The sequence below is a fragment of the Ptychodera flava genome, chromosome 16 (assembly GCF_041260155.1).
Source record: "Ptychodera flava strain L36383 chromosome 16, AS_Pfla_20210202, whole genome shotgun sequence".
Lineage (NCBI taxonomy): Eukaryota > Metazoa > Hemichordata > Enteropneusta > Ptychoderidae > Ptychodera > Ptychodera flava.
Window position 1 is genome coordinate 6,487,165 of NC_091943.1, and position 25,250 is coordinate 6,512,414.

Genomic DNA, 25,250 nt, shown 5'->3' on the forward strand with positions numbered 1-25,250 from the left:
TCACGTATCGAGGCAAGTAATTCTGGAATTGTCTAGTATCGATCATTAGAGTCCAAAAGTCGCCGATAGGTATCAACCTGAGGTAAAATATTAGCAATTCACAAACCCAGCGTGCCGCAACAGAAGGCAAGTCATTCTTGTATGGTCAAGTATCGATATTAGAACAGTATATAAATTGTTATGTATGACAGAAATTGTTTTGACGTCAAACTTCGAGACTAGAAAATAAATGTCCGATATTGGCACATTGTGAAAAATAGCGCCTGATTGTAACTTGACATTGATGGCCATTTGCCTTGGTCACCTGTGAAGATTTCATTTTTGTAATTCTTCTTTTCACGTGGGGTTTGACAATTCAGTATTTTTTCCCTTCATCAATGGCCCTAGTTTTTTGCATTCTCTTCCTTGGATTTGATGATAGTCATCTTCCCTCAAAGAGAAGCCAGAATCGTTTTTGAAAGAGTTAACTGTTGTAATGACTGCATTTGTGTGTGTATCCGGTGTTTGTGGTGCCAAAACCTATAAGCTTACCCATCCTGATCAGAGTTCTGGACGCTTAGTTTTTCCGTGTTGGCACATTCAAGCCCACGCTTTGTGCTCGTGTTCTCTAAGTTAGAAATACTTATTGTTAACGGCTGGTTTAAGAAATAGAAATGTTTTATGTGTTTGTGCTTAACCTTTCACTGATTTCACAATGTTTTGGCACTGAGATCAGTTGTCTAAACTTTTGGTTTTAATAGTCATCTTCATTTGCCTTCCTTTAAAAAATTAAAAGGCACAAATCAGTTTGAGAAGTGGCGTCTTTTTTTTTTCTATCAAAATTTCTAGGCCCCTATGCTGAGCGCGGATAAAAACTCTGCACTATATTTGGATTTGACCTGAGGGTTGTGGATTTTCTTTAGGGCCAGTGAATTTATAAAGTTGCTGTCATGCTTGGGCCAGTAGAGATTTTGTGTGAGCTTCACACACTGCTTTCAGACCGCAATGTGTTAGTACTTTGAAATCTGGATATCACTGAATATATTTTCATAACTAGTCAATATCGGCCTGCTTATCTTTTCAAATACACATCAAACGTTGAATGTCCATCGCAAAAGCAATTGCACAGATCAGGAGCAATACTTGAGAAACAAGTTTTTTCTCCAATGAACAAATCGCTCACAAACATTGTACGTACAAGTAGGTTCACTGAAGAAATACCATTTGAGTTGTATGTAGGTTGTACAATCCGTGGTACATTTTGGTCAGTCAATATTCCAATTTATTCATTCATATAGAATACACAACTTGAGTGATGATCAATTTTTAAAGATTTTCGTTGATAGAGTGCTTTTACATTCTTTTCCAAATCAAATGGGTTTTCATAGCCGGTGAAACTAATTTGAGGAAATATAATTCAATGCTAATTATCTTTGAAACACGTCTCCTTTTAGCTAACGTGTTCACACACGTGAGCTAATGTCGCAGCGATATCTGTCTGTCTGTCTGTCTGTCTGTCTGTCTGTCTGTTGGTGTGTCAGTGTGTCTGTGTCAGTGCGTCTGTCCAATATCTCAAAAATGGCTCATCAGATCATAATCAAATCAGGTACATAGATTCTGTTTGAGAATGTCAAGAACTGATTTGGCGGTTGTGGCATAATTCATGCTTTTTTGCATAATTAATGATCTTAGAAAACAAATATACAATGAGAACGGCTGCACAGAATACGAGATTTGTACAAACGCTGATCGCACAAGGATTTATCCGCCATGAAACGTAAAGGTGTGACATGAAAGTTAATTGCTAATTTGCATATTTAATGAACTATCCTTATTAGGGATATATCTGAATAGGCTACATCAAAAATTGCGTAGCTTTCTATGCATTGTAGAGACTAAGATTTAACATTACTGGAAGTCATTAATTTTACTTTAGCCAATTCTTAATTTTGCATATTTAATGAACTTAACTAATAGGGTCATCTATCTTGATTGACTTGACCAAAGTTAACGAAACATTCTATGTGCATGGACGATAATATGATACAAAATTGTTGAAAGTCATTAAGTATTTTTACTTCAACCAATTCCGAATTTGCATATTTTATGAACTTTCGTAATTAGGTATATGTACCTGAATTAACTCGATCAAAGTTTGCGAAACATGCTAAGTACATTGATTATACTAGTTTAAACAATATTGAAAGTCATTAATTTTTACTGTAGGCAATCTGTAATTTGCATATTTAATGAAATTTCCAGATATATCTTGATTGCCTTGACAAAAGTTGACGAAACTTGCTACGTACATGGAGGTACTATGATACAACATTATTTGAAGTCATCAAGCAGTTTTACTGAAGCCAGTTCCATATTTGCATATTTTATGAACTTTCCTAATTAGGGATAGACACCTGGATTAATTTGATTAAAATTGGCGAAACTTGCTATGTGCATTGATGACACTAGGTTAAAACAATATTGAAAGTCAATTAGGTTTTTACTTCCACTGACAAATAATTTGCATATTGAACGAACTTTCTAAATTAGGGATATATATCTGGATTGGCATGATCAAAGTTGGCGAAACTTGCTATATATATTTGAGTTAAATCGATATAACAATCACGAAAGTTGTTTAGCAGTTTAAACTTATAACTCATTTGCATGTTTAACGAAATATTCTTATTAGGGATATATATCTGGGTTGACATGCCCAAAATTGACAAAACTTGCAATTTGGATTTTTAACTAACTTTCCAATTAGGGATGTAAAACCGGAGGGCCCCCTCCCCCCAAAAAATTTTACGAAACTTGCTATGTATATTAATGACACAATAATGTTTTATAAGTGAAAGATATTTTACATTTTCATGTCAGCTAATTTACAACTTGTATATCTAATGACCTTTCACAGCTTGGAATATCTACTTTAAAGGACTTGACCAAACGCAACTACACTTGCTACATAAAGTGGTAATACAATGACAGCAGTCAAAAAAATGTATTCTGATTTCAGTCAATCTCATATTTATATACTTAATGACCTTTGAATTTATCTTTGGTGAGTATTGCCCATGATATTGATCATAACACTTTCAATGAAGTTTAAATTTACTGACAACTGCAATATTAACTGAAACACGAGATCAATTTCAGTTCATAACTGCTTATATATGTAGTGAGAATTTTATAACAAATTAAAGCTATGTGCACTGGAATGTTTAATTTTCAATACAGCGAATGCGAATTGGCAACTACAACCCAATTTTAAATTTTATTTGCTATTGCCCGATTTCTTATTCAGCGTAGGCGTGGTCTTTTCTATGGTGACGCGGATCACGACAGTAGTGATTATTGTGTTATGGACCGTGGTAGAGTGGAGTTTCGGTCTTGACCGTCCCAGTACGTATATTGGTCGTGGTTTGTCGTTGCTATACCGGGTTACTCGCGATAAGTGGCGTGGGTAACGCTCATACAGCCGAGTAGTACACCATGATTTGGACAGCTTTAATTACGATACGTCAACAAGGTTACAATATCTAGAAAGGTCCACTGTCTACAAAGACGTGGACCACCATAATCGAACAGACTGGGCTTCTCAGTGAGGTCAAAATCTCAGAGCGTCTACATACTTGTGTTATCCAACGTAAAGTGCAAACAATGAGGAGCGGAGGACGAAGTGCATCTCTGTCAAGGAAATTTATGACTTAAATCATTTTCAAACCTGCATAAGTGAAGGGTGAGGAAAGTCTCTGCCGTCAAAGTACAATGTCAAACAGGAAGAAGCGATCTGTCGCCATTGCTGAGCAGTTGTTAAAACATACATGACTCACAGTAGATAAGCGGTTACTTTAAAGGTGCGGAAAAACAAGGAGAGATTATTCTATTCATGTATCACGTTTAGGGTTATGCTGAATTCAAAAACACCTCAGAAAAGACCTCGAGGGGGTTTCTAAAAAGTTCTCAGATTTTTTCAAATACCCCTAACAAACTCACAATGTTTTTTAAGTCCCCCTTCTGACTTGCTATAACATTGACACCCCCAAAGGGAGGCAAAATATGCCGATATAGTGCTTCGTCCTAAACTATCAAATCATAACACCTGGGACTCTATTGGGCACTTTCCCCATAAAAACAAGCGATATGTCTACATTTATATGTGTCTGGTAATTCATGTAAACTTATTTTGTTGAAGTGGCAGGAAAAAAGTGCATGTGTGTACAAAAACGATTTTTGGATTTCATCGATGTTGACTCACTATACATGAGTCTACTATGAACGCGTATTTTCTAATGTAAAACCAGCTATGAACTGAAAATGCTCACGTGTTTCAGTATATAGCAGCAGTTGTCTGTAAATTTAAACTTCAGCCACATGTTTACAACTTCATTGAAAGTGTTATGTTCAACATCATGAACAATATTTACCACGGATTAATTCCAAAGGCCATTAAGTATATAAATTATATAAATATGTAATTAGCCTGAAATAAAAACGTTAAATTTCTTTGACTGCTGTCATTGAATCATCACTTTATACAGCAACTGTAATTTCCTTTTGCCAAGTCCTTTAAGTTATGTACGCCAAACTGTGAAAGATCATTACATATACAAATTATAGACCAGTTGACATGAAAATGCAAAATATCTTTCACTTCTACAACATAATTGTCTGATTAATATACATAGCAAGTTCATTAACATTTTAAAGTCCTTCCAATCTTATATCCCTGATTGGGAAAGTTAGTTTAATATGCACATTTTTACTTATTGTTGTAAAAATGCCAAACACCTTTCATGAATATTTTATCATATTTCTTCAATGCTCATAGCAGTTTCATTGACTTTGGTGAAGTCAATCAAAATATTCCCTAATTAGAAAAACTCGTTAAATATGCGAATTAGAAGTAAGATGTCTTGCAAAATCAAAACTGACTTTGGTAATATTTTATAATAGTATCTACAATATACATAGCACGTTTAGTCAACTTTGTTCATGACAATCCAGATATACATCCCTAATTTGGAAAGTTTGTTCAATATTCAATTTAGTGATTAGCAAAAATTAAAAATGCTGATGACTTTCAATATTGTTTTAACCTCATATCATTAATGTGCACAGCATGTTTGCCAAATTTTTATCAAGTTAATCAAGGTATATATCCCTAATTAGGAAAGCTCATTACGTATGCAAATTAGGAATTGGCTTAAGTAAAAATGCTTAATGACTTTCAATAATATTGTATCATAGCATCTTCCATGTACATAGCAAGTTTCGTCAACTTTGGTCAAGGTAATCAACATATATATCCATAATTGGGAAAGTCCATTTAATATGCAAATCAGGATTGCCTGAAGTAAAAACTCTTAATGACTTTATCTAATGTTAAACTATGGTATCTTCAATATACTTAGCAAGTTTCGTCAACTTTGATACAGTCAATCAAAATATAACCCCAATTAGGAAAGTTCATCAAATATGCAAATTAGCAATTAACTTTCATGTCACACCTGTATGTCTTTCATGGCTGATAAATCCTAGTGTGATCAACATTTGTAGCAAATCTCATCCAATTCTGTGCAGCCGTTATCATTGTATGTCCGTTTTTTCTAAAATCATTTATTATGCAAATGAGCATGAAATATGCGAGCCACACCCACCAAAAATTAATCAGTTCGTGCAATTATAAAACCAAATCTATGTACCAGATTTGATTATGATCTGATAAGCTGTTTTGAGATATTTGGGCCACAGACACACAGACATGCAGACAGACAGACAAACAGACATATATCGCTGGGACATTAGGTCACGTGTGTCAACACGTGAGCTGACTAGCAAAATCTGTTCATCTAAAGACTTTGATAATTGATATAAATGTACTTGATTAGCATGGGGTGTTTACAAGTGCACACGTGTACAAGAAATTTAATTTTAGAATTCGCCGAAAATGTGATCTTCTGTACACGGGAGTCTGTGATAAACCTGAGAAGAATTTTCTCCGAATAAAATACTTGGGATATTTGTGCATATGTGGACCCTGAATAATTAACATAATTGTCTTGATTGGAAGAGGTTGGTTGCATGTGCATATGTATACAAGAAATTTGATTCTGGAATTTCGCCGAAAATGTTGATCCACTATACATTGTAGTCTGTGAGGAAACTATGAATATTTTTACTATACAAAACTACCTAATATGTGTATTCATAGACGTTTGCTAATTGATAATAATGTACTTGATTAGACTAAGGTAGTTACGAGGGCATGGGTTGTGCAGGAAAATATGTCAACATCTGTACCATGTTTCATAAAATTTGAAGCAGTATTTCTGGACATATCACACTAATTAGGAAAGTTCATTAAATATGCCAATTAGAAATTAACAAGGATACTGATAATCATATTTAAAGCAATATGAGCTCAATATCTATACTACGTTTCAACAAATCTGATGAATTATTTATTGACGAGCCTAATTACAAAAATTAACTTAATCCCGGGTCCAAAAAAAAACCGGATCGAGATTAACAACGGTGTTAAGAAGATCATGAGGTGTTTCTGTCCTTTTTTTTCCTTTGAAATTGCAATCGTTATATAAATATTATGCTAGATTTTTAGATTAAGTTCGCATCGGGCTTTAATGTTCAAATACGCAATTAATTAACACGATATGACTAAATGTCTTTGTATGCTACTATGACATTTGTACCATGTTTTTATCAAATTGGGTGCAGTATTTCTGAACACAGTGCACTAATTAGAAAAGTTCATTAATGTGCAAATTAATTGACAGTGTATCACTAGTTCAGCTAAATGTTTTTCTTCACTATTACAACGCCGTGTGCTAAATATACGTAACGAGTATTATCAAATTTGCTGCAGTTTCTCTAGACATACTTCCATTATTACAGAAATTCATCAAATATGCAAAGTAACAATTCAATGACATGATCCTGCTAAATGTTTTTGCACAGATTTACAGGATGGTCCTACTTAAAATTGTAAATCACAAATGTCCCATGGACCTGGTAATGTATTTCCTTAAATGGAAATGATTATTGGACCAGTTGGTATATGAATATCTCTACAAAGTTTCATCAATTTCATTAAATATGCAAATTAGCAATTAAATGACATGATCCTGCTAAATATCTTTGCACACTTACGTCTCTGGTATACCAAGATCTGGACCACGATTCATAAAATTTAAGTTGATTTTTCTTTACATAAGCAACCTAATTACAAAAATTCATTAAATATGTAAATTAGCAATTAATTTACATGATTCTGCTAAATGTCTTTGCACAAAGTGACAAATTTGGTATATAAACATCTGTATGAAGTTTCATCAAATTTGAGTCAGTATTTATTGAAATATTACTGAATTTACGAAAATTCATAAAATATGCAAATAAGCAATCAATTGACACAATACTGATAAATGTATGTGCTACTAGAATTCTGTGTGACCAACATGTGTACAAATTTCATCAAATTTGGTGCAATCTCTTAAGAAACAGAGCTGCTTTCAAAAATCCCTTATTATGCAAATTAGCACTTATCAAGCGTGCCACATCCAAACAACGGACGTGCATATGTATGCCATAGTTTATTATCCTCGTACTAAGTTTGAAAGGAATTGGCATATCTGCTCGGGCGGACGCACGGACACACGGACCCCAAACAATAAGTCCCGTGGACTTCGTCCAGGGGATTAACACATGTTAATCGTCATGGCGTCGCGCCTTTTATTTCTATAATATCGACTAGCCGCAATGTATCACAGATTAGCATTTTACCCAGTTCGTATTTCTAATTTAAAGCGCAGTGGTCGTCGCGCCGCGCTTGCGTGGTTTTTTTGTTGATAAACATAAATTTTTGTAAACATAAGTCTTCTCAACTTCAATAGGAGTGAGATGGGAGCAGTCCCCCACTTTGTTAAGGCCTTTGTAAGACTCAACATCATGCATTAGTAAAATATTAGATCGGAAACGAACTTCAGTGGTATAAACTCGTGTAGAGCTACGAACATTGGACACTACACTCAGCACATTATGTCACGAGTTCACTGTACGCAGACACAGTGAACAAAAAGCTTTGATCGCGCGCGATCACGCTAGTTATACACAATGCTATGTACAGTACAGTGAAAATACATAACTAAAATGATCAACATTGCCTATATATGTAGACCAGCAACAAGCACAATGCCTAACACAAAAATTACACTCAAGACCATGATCGGCTAGCCTGAGCAGGACACGGGAGATGTTGTTGGGAGACGGTCACCGCGTTGACGTACACGGATATAGAGAATCCGGTCCCACAACGTACCGGCCGGCCCGCGACGACTTGGCCCACAACCAACTGTTGATCACCATGTCTTACTTCTCCTAGTATTACGTCGTAAGAAATAGTAAATGTCAGGAAACAATAGACAAAACGAGCGGGTTTTCGCGGCATTTGGCAGGAAAATTGCATGGCTACACCGTGCATAGACGTATCGAGAGATCCTGTGCCCCGGGCCTGTGCACGGTCATGGCAGTGATCCAACCGGTGCTGGGCAAACTTCGTTGTTGTACCTCCTGATTGCCGGTAGGTCTGAATCCTCTTTCAAGTGAGATAACCCCCACATAACAAGAAGACCTATGAAAGGTCCTTCGCTTGACTTGATACCTGTACTCAGAATTCTCGTTTGCACCCCAAAACGGGTAAACTTTGTTGTTGTTGAGTTGGATTCTCCACAGCCGAGTGTAGCGCGCCATATACCCGGTTTGACACGGACGTTCATACAGACCACGGAACGGAACAGATGCAGAGATGCTTCTTGCTGCAGCGGGCATTGCTCTGCGAGCTGTAGATTTCTGTAGTTTGAGTTGTTGTCTTTGTACAACTTGTTGTACTCCTGTCGGGCCTCTTGAAATGAAAGCTCTCGTCCTTGCTAGCGATGTCGAAAACTAGAGCCAGGTCGTTGATAGTCTGTTGGCGTATACATGCGTACATGCGTACGTCTAGCTCTATGGCTCGAGCGATAACAGTAGCCGAGCCCATTCAACTGATTCAAGAAAATCATGAGCAAATGTGATCTCAATCCAGCGTGCAATTATTGTTCAATATTCAGCAGATATTTAACTTAGATTAATTGACCTTTTATTGCGTGTTACACTTGGTTAGTTGGTATGCTTGTGACAGATCAGCCGCCATTTTAACAAGCGGCAATATCGCAAACATTACAATCAACCCGTAACATGTGCGGCGTTCTTGGATTTGTTTACAACAGAGGGGGACCCCCTCAGGAGGATGCGCAGCGCGACGACCACTGCGCTTTAATTATCGGCTAAAAGTGCTGTCCGCCGTTAAAGGTACATGGTCCGTGACATTAATATCAGCCAATCATTTTTTCACCTTAAAATCTAAGAATGACAGTAGAAATATGGGAAAATTTCATTATTTCATCGGTTCATCAACATTTAGATTAAATTTGGACGTATTCCGTCTGTACAAAGGTCACCTGCCACCACAGGGTAGTAACTTCCTTCGTGACCACATGCACGTCATGCACTGAGTAAGTAAACGATGTCAATATGGAGTTTATTTTTCAACACACCTAGACATGAAAACCACATCAAGAATGCTACAACTGGCGATACTCTGAGCAAAGGCTCGATTATCTCTAATCGTTACTTATGCGATCTCAGCACATTACAGAACGAGTGCTTTAGACCGTTCATTCATGTGATTACGTGTGCAACCATCCCCCCCCCCCCGAGCCAAGAGAGTTTGTTTGCATGATATACACGTTTTGACTTATGTACACAGAAGTAAGACCAGTTCATGCAAATAATGAAAATGTCGCAGACATTTTCAGGTTTAGCAAATTTTCTAAACGAGCGCTTGCCTATCAAACCCCTTGGCTGCGCAAAGCTCCTCTTAAATTCCTGCTGATGTGTCATGCTATGGAAATCCGGTCACGACATGCGACCTGCGACTTCAAAACTGCGACCTGCGTCCTACATGTTTGTCAAACTGCAACCTGCGACTTCCGGGTGCTCTGGCCTAGCTCCCACTTGGGGTTTGAAAATGTGACCCTCGAGATCACGACCTGATCCATGATTTAGGTATTTGGTGTTTATTGAGAGTATGAAAAGCAGTAACAAGTAATATCAGTGATAGGTGGTGTCATTTAGGAAAGAGATGAGCTTCGATGACACAGCTGTGTTGGCCTAGGCCTACGTGTTGTTCGGTTGCTTTCAAAGTCCGGTTTCAAAGGGACAATGCTTATAAATATAAAGGAAAATGAGGGCAACTCTACACATCGGCTCTACCAATATTGTTTAATGTTACGATGTGGTGAATAAAAGGATCGTTGCATTTATTTTGTGTGGAATACATGGCGAGACACCGGTGAATCGATAGTGCTTTGACCCTAGTCATGTGATCTGGGTCCCCGGTAAACCGGTTTGTTGATTGAGTGATTCGTCTTAACGGTCTTTCGGAACAAAAAATGGGGTTCCTTCATCAGTCGCTCTCTTGTTTTGTATCCCCTCCGCTTGGTTGTGTGAAGTCATCTTCGTCCTCGAAGAGGAGAAGCCAGATTCGTTATTGAGAGAGTTAGCCACTATTGGCTGACTCTATAGCGAGCGATCCGGTGTGTGGTGTCATATTATATTTTTGTGGTGTCAAATTTATTTCTTGTACTTTAGTTCCTCCCCGAGCAGCAGCTTCATCCAGTGTTTGCTGAGTTTTGTAATTTTTGCCTTACCACACTCCTTGAGTGTGTTGTTGAGCAATAAAGTAAAGTATTATAATTAACATGACCCAGCATCGACCGGAGTTTCCGGACGCTTATAAGGGTTTTTGTTTTAGGGCATATTTTGAGCGTTGCTAGTGCTCATTATGTTAACAGTAACAGGCCGCATGTCGCAGTTGTGAAGTCGCAGGTCGCATGTCGTGACCGGATTTCCATACTATTCCGATGGCGTCATTGAAATAGTTTACAAGTTTCTTTAGTCTCTACGGGTATAAACCATTTGATAGTCTTGTGAACGGTCAGAAAGACTGATAAGGTTGCATTATTTGATAAGGTTGCATTAATTTATCAATCCCTCTCTCCTGAGCATTAGTTTTCCAACTTTCTGTGTATTGTGTAACATTAAAAGTTGAAATGCGAATGTAGACTGCCTGGAATATGGCCTGTGCGACGTCAACAGTTACATGCAAAATATAGTATATTCAATAACAGCATAAATTCGTTTTCATTCTCAAATTTGGCTATGGCGAGGACACATAAACAATTAAACTAAAACTGAAAATTTTAAAATTGTCCAAAATTACGAATTTAGTTTCGCACGGGCTTTATTGTCGGGCCTTCGCTGTCTCATGTTGTCTTCGGCCTAAACCACACATTAAACATTGTGAAAAACTGTCAAAGCTTTCCTTGCATCAAACGGTTGCAAATGACAAGTACAAAAAATAATTTTGCGGGGTGGAGGAACACAAATCATCATTCACGCGGGTCTATGTAGCTTGTCGTCCCTGTCAGACTACGTAGTCGGGCATTTGTATCCCCAGTGCTGACAACGTGATGACCAGCCGAAATGGTGACACGCAAAAAATACATACTGGTATGCTAGATAGATACTGTATATTGTGAAAGAATCTTTAGAAAACAGACATCATATCCATGCAGAAAATAGCTGTAAACGATAAAACAGTAACAGTGGTGAAAGAAGAATCAACAAGTCACTTGCAGATACTGGTATATTGTCACCGTCTCCGGCTTTAAATTACACATTTAATTTTGCATGGGCTTTATTTTCAGACTTCGCGTCAAGTTGGATAAAGGTTCGTTTTTTTGTTCTGCTGTCCCATATTGTCTTTCAGCTCCCTCAGAATACAAGTATGAAAATTGCACCGATAGATACCTTAAAGTAGAGAGTGGAAAATGATAAAGTATAATAATTGGGGGGGGGGGGAATAGCCTGAGGAATCGACAAGTCGCCTGGTGCATGGGGGTCTTTGGAATATAAGCGTCTTATCAATGTCCTCGACAGGCTACGTTGTCGGCAGTTATTGTCTGCTAGGGGCGCAGACTTGCGACAATGGTGACATGCAAAAATATATTATAGATGCAATCATTTCCCTTTATAATTTCAGAATTGCGAGTCTCAAAGCAATGCTATCCCTACTTTCCCCGCGGCTATAAATCTCGTCTTTGTTTGTTTGTTTGTATGTTTGCTAACTTTTTCTCAAAGCTGGGATAAGCGTAAATATAAGGTTGCTCAATCGGAGCTAAACTCTTTACAATTTTACAGGTACTTTCCCAAAACTATGCTCGTTTTCCTTACTCAACGGTTGATAATTTCTTCATCTGCTTTTATAACAATTTCCCTTTTGCAGGGTTATGTCCTAAAATGGGCAAAGTATCATGAAATATTGTTATAAGTAGCCAAGTCCTTACGGCAGACGTTTGAAAATGATTACCTGTGGATGCTAGGGAAAAAAAGAAACGTCATTCTGAAGTGCCATGTGAACAATGCCTCATTGTATACCATTGTGTTTTATCAATAACGGTATGAACTTTGCCCTAGGTTCAGATGTATTGTGCGTCGGCAACTTACATTCTGGGGCAATGACAAATGCATATCAACTTCCGTATACACTTACCTCATTCTACTGCTGCTGCCGCTGATATGTTGTCATCATCGTTAATTGAGTGAAATTATGCATCCATTCCGTGTTTATCAACGTTAGAGATGAAATTAAAAACTTAGGGTGTAATATAATTGCAAGGCAACACTCTTCTCAGCAAATCCAATAGTGTGACTACTAACGTCAGCTTGAAATATCTACTGGTCTGAGATGGGAGGTACAGAAGTAATGCTCTCGATAAGTGACCTTTGACTGTCTGTTCGTAACCAGAGCCCTAACTTTTTGATGATTTATGACTTAAATTAACAAAATTTATTTAAACACGTTAGGCATACTAAATTTTCCGGGAAATGAAAATGTTGTGGAAATAAATAACTACATACTTTCAGTACAACGGTATGGCAAAACCAAAACGCTACGCCTGATGGGAACCGTCGCAGTGACGGCGCAATATCCGCAAACTGTGAGTAGGCCTACTGCACTTTACCATATAGATCGAGTTTGGAACATCTTTCTTCACAAAATACAAAGACCTTTCCACACTGTTTACACCTGTCAGTCTTGTTTTTACTCTTCGATAGTAATTTCTCCGGGAAGAAGAATCTTCTACAACAAGTTTCTTTCTTATCAAGCAACATGGTTGTCATAGTAACAACATTAGGGTAGATGTTATTATCCTCAGTCTTATGATAAACAAAGTCATCATTTCGTCAGCAAATTGCTGCATAGTTTCCCCATACAGTTTTCAAAACTGCGAGATAAGTTTGACAGATCTAGCGATCAAACGACAACAACTTGTGTATAATCAAGCAACTTTCACGTTAATTGCATGTATAGTTGACATGGATGTCAATATAAAACGAGAAACGCGACTGCAAACAGTTAAAAACTAGTTTCATGATTTACTAACATAAGTTAAGTGACCTAAGCCCCCCAAAAAAAGCTCTCCTACGCCATACCCACATCTTAACGATCACCACGAGTAAAGATATTATGATTTAAACTAGCGCGAACTTACGGTCAACAAATATACATGGTGTAATATATTTATTTCATCAAAACTATCCTGTATTTCAAAACCCTTCCGATTTCGATTACCTGATCGCGGAGATGTGTAGCGGCAATTTTGCATGTTTACGCTAATGCGTCGTCCTATCAACAGGCCACATACGCGTGACGTCACAGTGTCATGTACGTGTCTCTTGCTACCATTTTGCACGTAGGCCCAACTTAGTATGCTTTCAAGTGTGACGCACGCAATATCTGTATAGCCATTGTCCTATTATACAGAGAGTATATAACTATTATGAAACTGTGTGTGTTATGATGGGCACTAAGTATAATTATCCGACCAATGGACGTTTTAGATCATTACATATTATGCCTTTACTGATAGAATTTTATACAAAACATTAATATATGTTTACTTTTTAAATCCTTGAAAGGTATAGCCCCATTGTATATGACGGAAATGTTCCAATATGTCAATCTGTGTCATAGCCGTGTGACCAGAGCTAGCTCCCAAAATAAGCTTGATATCCCAAGAGCCAAATTGAATGATTTTAAAAAACACATGGTCAGTACAGGGAGCTATGGAATGGAATAAGTTGAAAACAGAAGTGAAATCTTCTGAGACACTTGTCTCTTTTAAAAGCAATTATTTAAAACAATATTGGGCAGAATTTTAATTTTTTCTTACTTTCCTGTTAAATGTGGCAGCTGTTATATGTGATTAGCTGTATTTTCATTTTTGAAAATTGTTGTTGCGGTTTTGTACAGTTTTGTTGTAATGTCGAGGGCCCTGAGGGAGATAAACTTTCTCTAGAGTTTCCAGGCTACCCTCGTTAATAAAGACAAATAAAACCACAGGGTACAGGGGAAGTCCCCTGGGGTGGGGAGGAAGGTGTTTTTTGTGCAACGGTTTACCTTATTTGATTTTATTAATTTTGACTGTGATATTTCAAATAAAGAGTTCAACTCTACGCCGTCTGACTGCTTTATTATTACCGACAAGTCCTTATCTCCTCTCCAACTTGTGTATACACCACTGTAATTGCTCCGAAATCACCGAGGCGAGCTTGCATTCAATGCAGACATTACGCCGGAATAGACGATTCTCACAATTATATCGATGGTTGTCGTTTTATCCATTCTGAGACAAAATCATGATAATAATGATGATGATGAGTCGGTGACAATGGCGAGATGTACACCAAATGCTATCAAATCAGTGTACAGAAATACAAGATTATGTGTACGAAAGCACAGCCTGAAGGCGTCACATGTGGCCAACATGGAGAGGACGTGTGTATTTTCCATTTCGTTCAGAGCTAGTATAAACAAGGTCTCTCCACCAACTGCCAAGGTTGAGCGTAACACAAGCATCACGAGTTTTTCAGCCCTGACATTATGACCCACATATGTTTCATATACGGGGAATATGTTAATAAAATTCTAGACTTAATTTGTACTGACACGAACTTATTTATAGGGTTGAGTCAACCTTGTGAAGGATTTTTTCGTGACCGGATGCGGCATCCAACTCGTACGTAAGTGTACATCTTGAAACAATGTCAGCCTAACATTAATGTATGTTCATGAATGGTACAAATTCATATACTTAGTCTGGTATAGTTTTAAATAACAATAACTGTGAATGGTGTGGTGAGATATTATACCATATGGCAATGTAGTAATGTCAGCTTATTTTTCTGTCTCAATCTATGATAGTTACCGGCTATGCATGACGTATGATCATAAGTATGTTGCGGAGAAACACGTTATGATCATTCGCAATAATATCTCTAAATGCACTAAAACTTTTGTTAATGAAACCAAGGAAACGAATGCCACCACATTCTCAAAAATTAAAAATTACTACAACTGGTACTTACAGCCGATTATCCTCTGAGTTCATCTTTGCAGGTATTATCCTATTCGAATCCATAAAACTATAGACTTTTCATGACCTGACATGTCACATTTTGTTGCTTTTGATTCCGTATGACTTTCAAAATCAAATATTTTTTCCGCTGAAAAACGGGATGTTTTGCTTCAAAGAGCTTGGCAGTGGCACTTTAACGAAAAACTAATGAAATATTGTTTGCTTTAACACAACATGCAGTCAAACCAATAAGTTCACACTGGTAAGGTAATATAGTGAATAATGTAATGAAATTGGTTAATTGTGGTCAAGTGTTATCGGAAGAAAACGGTGCGGAATCCATCATTCTAACATAAAATAAAATAGAAAAAGTATAAACCCTAATGAAACTTCAAAGATGTATGCAAGTCAGCCTTAATCTGCGAGTATAACTGCTGTTCAAGACACATTGCTGTATCTTTTTGCATTTTTCGATTCGACAGTTTTAACTCAAATGCAATTTAAGTAAAATACTTACCTAAGTATGACAACAGAACGTTTTTCAAATATTGGCCACGAATTAACACACATACATACATACATACATACATACATACATACATACATACATACATACATACATACATACATACATACATACATACATATATACATATATACATACGTACATACATCATGGATACAGAGAGAGAGAGAGAGAGAGAGAGAGAGAGAGAGAGAGAGAGAGAGAGAGAGAGAGAGAGAGTAACAAAGGGAATACATCAATGTACACCAAGTACGTTTGGTAATTATTGTTCGAGTTTCAGGCATTCATGCGTCAGGTAGATTTCATCGATGATAAGGTTCTTATCGTAATATTGCTCTGCATTCCTGGGATGCCTCTCTCTCTCTCTCTCTCTCTCTCTCTCTCTCTCTCTCTCTCTCTCTCTCTCTCTCTCTCTCTCTCTATATATATATATATACATGTATGTATGTATGTATGTATGTATGTATGTATGTATGTATGTATGTATGTATGTATGTATGTATAGATAGATAGATAGATAGATAGATAGATAGATAGATAGATAAGTAGATAGATAGATAGATAGATAGATAGATAGATAGATTGATTGATTGATTGATTGATTGATTGATAATATGTCTGTCTGTCTGTCTGTCTATCTGTCTGTGTCTGTCTTTCTGTCTGTCTGTGTCTGTGTGTATAAGAGTGCATGATTTTCATCGACAAATCCTGCGCTAAGGATTGGAATACAGACATTTTAAAAGACAACATGGCTCAAATAACACGAATCTATGTTTCTTTCAATTGGATGATGAATTTTGGTATTAAAGTAAGTAGAAAAAAAAAGAACACGATTGGAACTAATTTGGGATAATTGGATGGTGAAGTAATGTCTATTTGATCTGCAAATGTAACCTCATCTGCTTTTCTTTTTAAGTTACATATTTGTTTTTATGAGAAATTTGTAATATCGCAACATTCAGCTACAGGGCACCTAACATTTTTGAGAAATTTGATAAATATGAAAATCCAATTATCCCAAAATTAGTTCCAATCGTGTTAAAGATATAGCTAATTAGGGTTTCAAATACAAAGAATCTGTTTACACACTGATTAGGAAGTTTGAAATGGTTTGCTTTAATCTTCCAATCTATCTTGTACAATGAGATCGGACGAATCCACCTATTGAGGAAAACTGTCAATGCAGAAGATTGTATTACCAAGCTTATCTTTTGATATTTACTTTCAACTTGCAGTAATTACACGAATGTTGAGCTTCAGATCGTAGTTTGCTTGTCGCCCCTAGCGATGAAAGAGACAAATATTTTATATATGTGTGTATGCAGGTGGCGCCCATAAATAATTGCACCTGTGCCATACTCAGATAATCATGATTATAAAAATATTACCCTAAGAGAGAAGTTATGATGCGGGGATGTGATATTAGCATAAATGTAATTTTATTCTTGCAGAGATAAGCTTATATTTTATACGACGACAGAAATGACACAAATACATATAGCCAGAAGATTTCCAACGTTTCGGTTCAGTTTGAGCAAAATGGACCTAACTTCCAAATTGGAGTTAATTGGCCGTAAAAGGGCCTTCCTCATTGGTATTATTATCATGACCGTTGTGATTGGTGTAATTATTCACTTGTGTCAGTATGCGCGTTTCAAATCCCACATCGATGATGACATTGGCGATAGTTTCAAAGAGAGCTCGCCCACTGTTAAATCGATTTCAGATTATACGGACGGACATCCAGCAGCAACAAAGGGTGTGGAAGTCAGACGTTCCGTTGCCATAGTTGCAGGAATTCGAACAGGATCTTCCTTCATCGGACAATTGTTTAATTTCAATTCCGAATTCTTTTACCTATACGAGCCACTCTACCCATTGTCCCCACGAGGATACAGAACTACATTTGTCGGTGATGTCGCGGCATACTTGAAAAATCTCTACCGATGTGATTTCAGCGACAAGTCTTTTGGCGATTACTTTCAATGGTACCTGGAACGAAAGAGCGAAAAACGTAACCAACATTGTGGAAAGGACGGGCTCGACTCACAGTTCGCTGCGGCATGCTGTCGATCAGCCAAGCATATGGCTGCGAAGATTGTAAGAGCCCTGGATGTGAGAGAGTACATCCCTCTCATGAAAGATCCAGACATTAATTTGAAGGTAATCATCAACATCCGTGACCCGAGAGCATTTGGCGCCTCTCTGTTCGATGGGCGGACATTGAAGACCAAAGGAAACAAAATCTTTAGGAAAGCTGGAAATGTTGAAAGATACTGTAGCGTCATGGAGGAAAATGTAGCATTGCTTCGTACAGAAAGAGATTTACGTGAGAATGTCATGCTAATAAGGTTTGAAGATGTCGCTTACAATCCTGCCGGAATGGCGACAAAATTGTACCAGTTTCTCGGCTTAGATATTCCAGACGAAGTCATTAACTGGGTAAACACAAACACAAACGCTGATGACGAAAGTGCCGACGCATACACGACCAAAAGAAAATCAACAGCGGTCGTCGATCGCTGGCGACGTGTTTTACCCTTCAAAGTTACTCAAGCAATACAAAAGCTCGCTCCCTGTGCAAAGCTTATGAAGAGCTTGGGGTATCATTTTATTTAAGTCTGATAGTGCGCTGAATAGACCAGCTTCAAAGCTGCAAGAGATTGTACAAGCTGTAGTGTGTGGCTTCGGTATGTCACTAACCTTTTCAGATGTTACTTGACAGACGGTGCATCGTCTTTGGCTTCGAACACTTCACAAAACCACCGATATTTCACGTTCATATCAAACTTGCCTCGTATAACATGATTTTAAGCGACTTAGTAACTGACTTTATAAACGTCTCGCAAGACGCGACGGAAACAGAAAGTGGTATATTGTACGAAACAGACAAACTCTGAGGTAAAATGGTTACGTTTTAAATGCATCATTTTTCCTAGGACAAACACTTTGTTTCTACAAATTCTTCTCTGACTCTAACTTTATATCATTACATGACGAGAGAAATATTTCTGCCACATTTATTGTGACTAAAAAAAACTCAGCTTGTAGGTTATAATTAATTTTTCTGTTCTATTTCTATTTTGTCAAGAAAATAAGTTATAATCTTATTAACGGCTCTATAACACTAATAATTGTAAAGATTTTAATTACCATGTAACAGACTTTACAGTAAGGGATGTACTAGGCTTCTCAAACCTGAGTGAGTTGTCCTAGATGTGCTTACCGTGTTATCATTTTAAACCGCCATCAAAATTTTGCACTTGTCAAATCTGTTGTTTTCTGGCGCATTGGAAAATATGGTCAAAGGGTTGAAGGTATAAATCAGAAGCACACATATTGATCTCGCCTTGAATTTAAATTTAACTTCAATTGAAAAGTTGTTTCATACAAACACAAGCGAACAAAATAAATGTTTGTTAACGTTGTGTTGTCGTTCGTACAGCTTGATCGGTCTTACAGTAGAAACGTCGATACTATGGATTCAACAGAAAGACATGTAGCCTTATCACAGTGGAGGAATATTCAAATACCGGCAAACTAACTAGATTGCACTCATGTTAACAAGAGAAAAGCGAAGTTTCACAGTATTTAAAAACAAAATAACCCCAGCAAAATTGTGAAAGCGTTGGTAATCGGGTTCTTCTATGCAAGCGAATTATCGCAATTTTTATGGTAACATATCCCTATTTTCACTTTATATTCTTACATAAACACACATGGTAAAGGTATTAGTGAGAACATAAAAGCAATAGATTGCTGTAAAACCAGATTATTTTTTGCAAAGATAGGGTATGTAAATTTAATGTATTTCGGGTGATCAGGCATTATGAGGGACCTGCGAGTACCAATTCTGATTATGCCAGGCGCACATCACAATTAAACAGGAGGTTTGCCAGCAAACAGGTGATTTGCCAGCGAGCTCAATTGCGTTGTACAAAAATTGTTTTACAAACGATACCATTTGTGAAAGGCCAGTCTGCCAGTAAACTGTAGTAATTTACATTCGTTTATGTAAAACCGATCTGCTGCTTCTGGAAGTGATCATTTTTAAGGTTTAGAAAATAAGTCCCAGTGCATGAACACGAAAATCCTGAATGATTAGTCTTCAGAAAGACGACACAGAACATTCCCAATAAATTTATCCAAGTATAGTAATCTTTTCATGGCGTGCTACCCATCGTCAGCATTTATGACTGATAAATGTCTTTAGTCTGATTACTATCAAACTCTATCACTGTGACAGATGACGGTGTCATGACACCGGTACCGTAAAGTTTTATTCTAAGTTATTTGTACGGTTCTTACACTCACTGTTGGTAAATATCTTTCAATTTCTTCAATGATACAATTGACATAAAGATCAACATTTGTCAGTTTTACGTCGTCAAAGCTTTAAAACCATTCTAATTTAATTGGTTCGACCATTTAGTTATCCTCTCACTCATTCATCGATACGTGAATACCTTTAGTTTCCATCGAGGAAGCATCATTCAATTCTTAAATTAATTTGCTGACATAAGGACATCTTCCCGGCTCGTTCGGCTGATAATATGAAAATTCACATTTCCGATAACATCCTGATTTCTTGTTACCTTGGTTGGGGAAACTTATAAACTACTGTTAATTGATTAGACAAGGGAAAATGTGCACTTTGTTTTATGTTTGCATAAAGCTTCACTTTCATTTCACATTTTTCAGGTCTGGATAACAAATGAACCTGCTAAATTATTTTGGTCGCAGCAAGCAAGTTAACCTAATATGTTTCCTTATCGACCTTCCTTATTTTCCATTGGTGTATTACTTTATTTCGGGCTGACAATCTCTGAGAATATTGATCTTGGAACGAATGTACGAAAGTTATGTTAGTTTCATTTTATGGTCATCGCTTCATGTATATTTGTTGTTGAAATCTTTTTCTAGAAGCTGTGTGTATTTGATTAAATGGGAGTCAGATCTACACCAGTCTCAACACTGCGTCCATTGTACTTTATTTGATGCCTATTATAGATAGCTGACAAAATTGGTATAAAACATGAACACATTACGTTAAGATACCTTAAAGCGAAACGATGTGAAAATGTCATTTTCGATGAATCTTCAGCCCACCATTATGTCACTATAACGTTTACCATCACCAAGTATCCGTAAAGTATCGAAATATATATTCAAGAAATGGCAATTTAGATCCCTTCATGTACTTGAAAACAATGTGTGTACCCAACAGTCAAACTACTGCCAATATTAGGGCACTGTCAACGTGACTCGCACGGCACTTGGATGCACAACACAGTAAAATTTTAGTCGTCACTAATCATCGCATTAGAATAAACCCTGTAACGATGATTATCGAAAAAATCCTACTGCTGATTATCGTGTTTTACCGAAAGGTATATCCTTCGATGATTACATCATATCAACGATGAACTCTACTGCATCTTTATCATCTCATGCAGTGAAAACCCGTCGCTGCAAAACCTCGTAAAGCCTCAGGGCTGTCTAGCCCCTCCAAGCATTTGGATTATTATCCTTTAATCTGTTTATCAGGTCTAATGAGTGCAATACTTATAGAGGAGGAAAAACGATTTGTTAGAGACATGACTATTACTTTTTCTTTTATTTGATTTAAATGTTTCATATCGAATTTAAAGGATGCGTCGTTTTGTAACGTCAAATGACAACATCAGAGGTCGACGAGTTGCTATCATATTCTGGGTAAATTTTTCGTTTTGTGAATCGACGTTAAAATTATGTGATTGTGGATTACAGAAACATGCAATGTGGACCAGTCTCTTTGTTGGAGAAAATGTTCATTTAAATAGCTGTATTTTGTGATCAAATGACATTTTATAGCCTCTTAGTATATGAGTTGAATTCATAGAAACATCCAGGATCTAAATTTTGAACACAATAAATTTAATCTCATCTGAGTAAAACCACATTTAATGTATAAAACGTCTAGCTGTGACATCGTCATCGTTTTTGTAATAGGAAAGGCTGCTGTGGCAAGCATTCTCAATCTGACCGTGGAGGGCGTATTATCTTAGGAAGGGTGTGGCTCTTAGGAAGGTTAAAACATGCTAGCAGTAGATTTCAGCCCGTTTTGAAATAAATTGTTTACGGCTATATATCAATAAATCCTACTAATGTTATGTTTGTACAGCCGTATTAGGTCAAATAGTGATTCTGTGTAGCAAATAGTACGACCAGTAAGAGCTTCGAGGTTAGGAGAGACTTAGATTAAACAGAAAGTGAATTGATCCAACTGATACATGATTCAATTGAAACAAATGTTTGCAGGGTGTGAATTGCACATAGAACAATGAGTGTACCATGTAAGGAAATGTAACCTTGTACTAAAATGCCATATGTTTATATTTTTATTTACGTTAATCCGACAAGTAAACACAACAGTTAAACATGGGCCGCGCCGTTCAAGGTCTGATTTTCAAGGTCTGATTTAATGAGCTCACTCAAAGCGATGTCCCCGATTAAACTGATTTCAAGCATGAAGTTTGACAAAGTTTGGCTCAAGGTTATCGTGTGATTGGTTGGCAAGTCGTTGCGTTCTCGTATAAACAGACGTTGGGAATATTATTTGAACAGCGTTATGTGTTATAAATATCTGCAGAACAATAAGTTACCAGTCCATCACGGCGTAGGTACAGTGCACCGTAATCATCGGGTATCGTTCATTGATAAATATTGTTAAATGTAAGCAATAAACCACATCGAGCGACGTATACCACGATATTTTGACCAATTCACGGCATATATGCACCCACTATCGCTCCTGCATATACCGTATATTGTGAATTAGTCAAATCCGAGCGGTATGCCCAATGCTTGGATGATTTATTGCTATATCATAGTAGTAGGCCTCTATTAAAATTCTTCTGTGAAATGAAAAATGTCTTCTCCAGCTGAGAGCTTGCGCGTCTTACAACCGTGCTATATCGCGTATATAGCACGGCTATTTTCAAGTCTCGACCAATCAGATCACTTTTATCTGCACAAACAAATATACTGGTACGATAATACATAATACTCTTTGGCTTATGTAGTTAGACATCGAGACGAGGTTAGGCCGGCATGAAAGAAAGGCGCGCAAATTGCCAACTGAGCCGGCTGAAGATAAATCTGCCCTCTCAGTGACCTATTATAGGCATTGGTCGCTTTTTAAAGGTACAGAAAAGTGAACGATAGCGAAGAACCAGATGAAAACGCCTCGTGTTCCGAAGAAGCCGTTTCTGAGGTTCACTTGTCGCTACATCTGCTACATCCTTTCAATCAATGAGCATCGATAGAAACGTCAAATCCTGTCACCAGACTGTACATAACAATTAGACTTTGTTTTCCTGGCTCGTAGACAAAAGAACATATCAGCTGTGAAACAGTTCGTCATCATTCCAGTTCAACATACTCTCCTTCCGCTCTTCCCTGTCTGTCGCCTTCTTCAATCAGAAACGGAATGTCACTGTCGTATTTCAGGAAACGTCTTTCCTAAATGTCAACTAAAAGTACATATCCGAAATTATTACTAAGAAACTATCGTGTTTAGGGACTGGTCAGTTTCTTCGGCCGGGGGGGGGGGGCGGTGGATTATTTTTTGCCGACGTCAAAAAGTGGCTGACCCCCTATTCCAAATTTTGAAAACAGGGTGCCCCCCTATTCCAAATGTCGAAAACAGGGTGCCCCCCGGGGCTCGACATAGGTAAAAGAAAGGTGGACATAAATTATATATATATATATATAGATATATATATATATATATATATATATATATATATATATATATATATATTACATTTTACATATATTTATATTTTAAATAGTCATTCTATGTTTTAATGAAATTGTTGACATGTCAGTTGTAAGATAGGAATTTCAAAGTGTCAATCTTAAAGTTTGAATACAGTACATTTTGAATGAGCTGTATTTTGAATGAGCTGTGAATGTATTTCACACTTTCTATGCTTAACCAGATGTCCTGAACTGTTGTACAGAAATGGATGTCAATCATTAATATCAAACAGGAAAAAGCAGTGAATCAAAAACTTTGATGGGTGTTAAGACTTGCCAACCATCCAATTAAATCTCCTGAGGAGCCATAGAGAGCTTTTTTAGCCAAATCTGATGTGTACAGTGTCTGAGATGACCTTTTCTTGTAACATTGAAACCATAAAAGCACAGCTAATAATGACAACAACTGCCTTTTTAACTGTTATTTTGTTCATAAAAAAGCATCGTTCTACAGAAAATCTGTGAAACAAAGGAAAATATTTGCACCGATGAGAAGGAAAGATATCTTGTCATTTTTCTATCTCTAAAAGAAGTCACTTTATCAAATATATATTGTGAAATATTTGTGTCTGTTGCTTTCTCATACTGAATTCTCATAGAGAGAACAGAAAAGTATCAGGAATTTGTCATCCTTTTCATATGAAATGCAGATTTCATAATGGTACACTTTCACTTAGCAAACATCAAGATATCTCTGATTTATTAAAGTATGGCGCCTCAAGGGTGCGCCAAAAAATATGAAACATCCTGATATCTCTGATATATATGCCTTGTATATTAAAGTCATGCACCTGAAGGGCATGCTGAAAAATGTCTGATATATTAAAGTAATGAGCTTGAAGAGCACGCTTAAAAATATTGAACATACAGATATCTCTGATGTATGTATGCTTGATATGTTAAAGTTGGGCGTGCTGAAAAATATGACTGATTATTAAAGTTACGCGCCCGAAGGGCGCACCGAAGAATACAACTGATTTGTGGCTGACACTAGTATTTTAGGCAATGATGAGCCTGTGTCAAAATTCAAAAACACACTGACCCCCCCCCCCCCTATTGGGCATTTCAAAAACATGGTGACCCCCCCCATCACCAAAGTCGAAAACAGGGTGACCCCAATGAATCCACCGCCCCCCCCGGCTGAAGAAACTGACCAGTCCCTTACTTTTGCTGACTTTAGCCTTTTTCTTGAATTCCTTAGAAACCAGCCCTAAATTACCCCGTTTTGCAACTTTTCGTTGTACCATAAATGATCACGCTCATGTCGTTCATAGTATAGTGAATAAACTTGTTGGTATGTATACTTTTTAATTTTCGTTTTCAAAAAGTAACAACTGGAAAAATGTGGTGATTCACTGTATAGGTAGTACACTTCTCGGAAACTATATTATTCTTTATCT

The 25,250-nt window shown here is 37.1% G+C and overlaps 1 protein-coding gene across 2 annotated transcripts in view; it reads right to left on the reverse strand.

Annotated features, from left to right (window-relative positions):
- Window positions 1-12,842, reverse strand: part of LOC139152643 (TNF receptor-associated factor 2-like) — a 64,589-nt gene extending 51,747 nt beyond the window's left edge. For both annotated transcript variants that reach the window (XM_070725898.1, XM_070725899.1), the window contains exon 1: window positions 12,653-12,842. The gene's annotated coding sequence lies outside the window, so the exon portion shown is untranslated. The remainder of the gene's footprint in view (window positions 1-12,652) is intronic.
- Window positions 12,843-25,250: the final 12,408 nt, after the last annotated feature.